This window comes from Schistocerca americana, unplaced genomic scaffold (assembly GCF_021461395.2).
Source record: "Schistocerca americana isolate TAMUIC-IGC-003095 unplaced genomic scaffold, iqSchAmer2.1 HiC_scaffold_1399, whole genome shotgun sequence".
Classification (NCBI taxonomy): domain Eukaryota; kingdom Metazoa; phylum Arthropoda; class Insecta; order Orthoptera; family Acrididae; genus Schistocerca; species Schistocerca americana.
The window spans coordinates 1-5000 of record NW_025725480.1 but is presented as its reverse complement, the minus strand read 5'-3'; the positions used below and the strand labels follow the sequence as shown (position 1 = coordinate 5000).

Sequence of the window (5000 nt, the reverse complement as noted above, 5' to 3'; positions counted from 1 at the left end):
GGAATTCCTCGTTCATGGGGAACAATTGCAAGCCCCAATCCCTAGCACGAAGGAGGTTCAGCGGGTTACCCCGACCTTTCGGCCTAGGAAGACACGCTGATTCCTTCAGTGTAGCGCGCGTGCGGCCCAGAACATCTAAGGGCATCACAGACCTGTTATTGCTCAATCTCGTGCGGCTAGAAGCCGCCTGTCCCTCTAAGAAGAAAAGTAATCGCTGACAGCACGAAGGATGTCACGCGACTAGTTAGCAGGCTAGAGTCTCGTTCGTTATCGGAATTAACCAGACAAATCGCTCCACCAACTAAGAACGGCCATGCACCACCACCCACCGAATCAAGAAAGAGCTATCAATCTGTCAATCCTTCCGGTGTCCGGGCCTGGTGAGGTTTCCCGTGTTGAGTCAAATTAAGCCGCAGGCTCCACTCCTGGTGGTGCCCTTCCGTCAATTCCTTTAAGTTTCAGCTTTGCAACCATACTTCCCCCGGAACCCAAAAGCTTTGGTTTCCCGGAGGCTGCCCGCCGAGTCATCGGAGGAACTGCGGCGGATCGCTGGCTGGCATCGTTTATGGTTAGAACTAGGGCGGTATCTGATCGCCTTCGAACCTCTAACTTTCGTTCTTGATTAATGAAAACATACTTGGCAAATGCTTTCGCTTCTGTTCGTCTTGCGACGATCCAAGAATTTCACCTCTAACGTCGCAATACGAATGCCCCCGCCTGTCCCTATTAATCATTACCTCGGGTTCCGAAAACCAACAAAATAGAACCGAGGTCCTATTCCATTATTCCATGCACACAGTATTCAGGCGGGCTTGCCTGCTTTAAGCACTCTAATTTGTTCAAAGTAAACGTGCCGGCCCACCGAGACACTCACTCAAGAGCACCCTGGTAGGATTGCAACGGGGTCCGCCTCGGGACGCACGAGCACGCACGAGGCGCGTCGCACGCCTTCGGCTCGCCCCACCGGCAGGACGTCCCACGATACATGCCAGTTAAACACCGACGGGCGGTGAACCAACAGCGTGGGACACAAATCCAACTACGAGCTTTTTAACCGCAACAACTTTAATATACGCTATTGGAGCTGGAATTACCGCGGCTGCTGGCACCAGACTTGCCCTCCAATAGATACTCGTTAAAGGATTTAAAGTGTACTCATTCCGATTACGGGGCCTCGGATGAGTCCCGTATCGTTATTTTTCGTCACTACCTCCCCGTGCCGGGAGTGGGTAATTTGCGCGCCTGCTGCCTTCCTTGGATGTGGTAGCCGTTTCTCAGGCTCCCTCTCCGGAATCGAACCCTGATTCCCCGTTACCCGTTACAACCATGGTAGGCGCAGAACCTACCATCGACAGTTGATAAGGCAGACATTTGAAAGATGCGTCGCCGGTACGAGGACCGTGCGATCAGCCCAAAGTTATTCAGAGTCACCAAGGCAAACGGACCGGACGAGCCGACCGATTGGTTTTGATCTAATAAAAGCGTCCCTTCCATCTCTGGTCGGGACTCTGTTTGCATGTATTAGCTCTAGAATTACCACAGTTATCCAAGTAACGTGGGTACGATCTAAGGAACCATAACTGATTTAATGAGCCATTCGCGGTTTCACCTTAATGCGGCTTGTACTGAGACATGCATGGCTTAATCTTTGAGACAAGCATATGACTACTGGCAGGATCAACCAGGGAGCTGCGTCAACTAGAGCTGAGCAGCCGGCCGCCCGGGAGTGTGTCCCGGGGGCCCGCGCGAACACGCAAGCGTCCGCTCAATTATTCTGCAAACAGGAGGAGGCTGAGCTCCCCTGCACAATACACCTCGAAACCCTCTCAGGTCCCGGCGGCGCGCAGCGCCGTCCTAAGTACTTGGTCGGGTTCGAGAGAGGCGCAATCGCCCGGAGTTTGGCGAGTAGACGCTTTAGGTGCGACCACCCGTGCTCCCAACTGAGCTTGCCGCTGCCGACAGAGGCCCGGGAGCGTGCTGTCGTGGCATTGCCGGCGGGAGACAACACGCGCCACCTACGGTGACCGGCAGCTCCAACGCCAGCGCCACAGAAGGACAAAAGCCCCACTTGGGTGCCGAAGCGAACTCTCCCAGCACAGCGCACGCGCCAACACGTCCGCACAGCTGCGATACAAACCACCTGCGAGAACCGCAGAGGCGACCGAGCAGCAGACGGCGTCGCGGCGCCGAGCGCCGGGCGGCGGCGCATCCTCAGCGCACACAGTCCTCAATCGGACCAGCACACTGCAGATGTCCACCGCGCTTCGCACCGGGCCCGCGAGGACCTACTTTGGCCGCACGGCGCCGCGTGCAGGGTGCGCCGGCGCGCAGCTGCGCCGCCTGCCGCCTCCGTCGGCCGGCGCGCCTGCCACTGGCCGCCCCCACCAGCCGGCTGTAGCGCGTGCGCCCACGCACCGCGCGGCCAGCACGCCGGGAGGCCCCCCCTCACCGGCCGGGGACGGTCCCACCCAGCCACCGCCGCGTATCGCTTCACACCCAGATGCCATTCACGTTCGTGGGCATGGTGGGTATCGCTGGAACAACCGGTTGGTAGCTCAACCGATCGTCGCCATCACTGATTCACCTCTAGCGAGAACAACCGCACCACAACGGTTTACCAGTTGTTCATTTGCATAACGTCACCAGCAAACGTAGGCGTCCATCGCCATTTGCAAATTCAACGATTGTTGCATGCCTGTGTCAGGTGTCACGACACACTATGTCTGCCCACATACACGCAACAACATGTGCACGCTTCGCGAACACGTGGAAGGTGGCCCCCGTACGTATGCGATGTCCATTGCGCGAACGACTGTCAACCGGCCTCTGTCGCATGTCGCAGATGTGGAACGCAGTGCACCATGCTATCACGGTGTGTGAGAAGAGACGACTACGTCTGACAACACGCGCCACTACATCAACAGACGGCTCATGCTGATCGCCATCCAGGGCATACCACACTGCAATCCAGCTCTTATAGGGAGACGACACGTAGCTGAGTGCACAACATTTGGACCGCATGGTTCGCCGTTGTTGGCGCAGTCGTTGTACGGTCACATGTACCACGATGTATCATTCAGTACATGAGGACCAATGTGCAGTACAGTGTGTGATTTGGACGTACAACATCAGCGGACAGTTGACACAGGCCGTACCACAGCGTAGGCTAAGTGCTTCGCACATGCGAATGCCAATGAACAACTGCAAATGCCAATGAACAACTGCAAAGGGCATTGAGCATGTACGTCCTGCTGCCATCCACATTACAGTGTATAGCTGCAAGGTGTTTAACATGAAGCGATACACTGGGGACCGGGCAGTGCGAGTAGCAAACTATATTGCGGGGGTTGCAGTTAGGCAACACTACACTAATTTAACGCGTCGTATGACAATTACAGAGCAGGTTAAGGCCCAACGTGTGTTGGGTTAAGGCCCAACGTGTGTTGGGTTAAGGCCCAACGTGTGTTGGGTTAAGGCCCAACGTGTGTTGGGTTAAGGCCCAACGTGTGTTGGGTTAAGGCCCAACGTGTGTTGGGTTAAGGCCCAACGTGTGTTGGGTTAAGGCCCAACGTGTGTTGGGTTAAGGCCCAACGTGTGTTGGGTTAAGGCCCAACGTGTGTTGGGTTAAGGCCCAACGTGTGTTGGGTTAAGGCCCAACGTGTGTTGGGTTAAGGCCCAACGTGTGTTGGGTTACGTTAAGGGGCAATGTGGGTTACGTTAAGGGGCAATGTGGGTTACGTTAAGGGGCAATGTGGGTTACGTTACGGCGCAATATAGGTTACGTTACGGCGCAATATAGGTTACGTTAAGGCGCAATATCGGTTACGTTAAGGCGCAATACAGGTTACGTTAAGGCGCAATACAGGTTACGTTAAGGCGCAATACAGGTTACGTTAAGGCGCAATACAGGTTACGTTAAGGCGCAATACAGGTTACGTTAAGGCGCAATACAGGTTACGTTAAGGCGCAATGCAGGTTACGTTAAGGCGCAATACAGGTTACGTTAAGGCGCAATACAGGTTACGTTAAGGCGCAATACAGGTTACGTTAAGGCGCAATACAGGTTACGTTAAGGCGCAATACAGGTTACGTTAAGGCGCAATACAGGTTACGTTAAGGCGCAATACAGGTTACGTTAAGGCGCAATACAGGTTACGTTAAGGCGCAATACAGGTTACGTTAAGGCGCAATACAGGTTACGTTAAGGCGCAATACAGGTTACGTTAAGGCGCAATACAGGTTACGTTAAGGCGCAATACAGGTTACGTTAAGGCGCAATACAGGTTACGTTAAGGCGCAATACAGGTTACGTTAAGGCGCAATACAGGTTACGTTAAGGCGCAATACAGGTTACGTTAAGGCGCAATACAGGTTACGTTAAGGCGCAATACAGGTTACGTTAAGGCGCAATACAGGTTAGGTTAAGGCGCAATACAGGTTAGGTTAAGGCGCAATACAGGTTAGGTTAAGGCGCAATACAGGTTAGGTTAAGGTACGACATAGGTTAGGTTAAGGTACGACATAGGTTAGGTTAAGGTACGACATAGGTTAGGTTAAGGTACGACATAGGTTAGGTTAAGGTACGACATAGGTTAGGTTAAGGTACGACATAGGTTAGGTTAAGGTACGACATAGGTTAGGTTAAGGTACGACATAGGTTAGGTTAAGGTACGACATAGGTTAGGTTAAGGTACGACATAGGTTAGGTTAAGGTACGACATAGGTTAGGTTAAGGTACGACATAGGTTAGGTTAAGGTACGACATAGGTTAGGTTAAGGTACGACATAGGTTAGGTTAAGGTACGACATAGGTTAGGTTAAGGTACGACATAGGTTAGGTTAAGGTACGACATAGGTTAGGTTAAGGTACGACATAGGTTAGGTTACGGTACGACATAGGTTAGGTTACGGTACGACATAGGTTAGGTTACGGTACGACATAGGTTAGGTTACGGTACGACATAGGTTAGGTTACGGTACGACATAGGTTAGGTTACGGT

At 53.0% G+C, this 5000-nt stretch overlaps 1 non-coding gene across 1 annotated transcript in view; it reads right to left on the bottom strand.

The window, feature by feature from the left end:
- LOC124567766 overlaps nt 1–1688 on the bottom strand; it is a 1910-nt gene extending 222 nt beyond the window's left edge. The window contains exon 1 of the ribosomal RNA XR_006970954.1: nt 1–1688. This exon is cut by the window's left edge and continues 222 nt beyond it. This is a non-coding gene — a ribosomal RNA (small subunit ribosomal RNA).
- Between the last annotated feature and the right edge of the window lie 3312 nt (nt 1689–5000).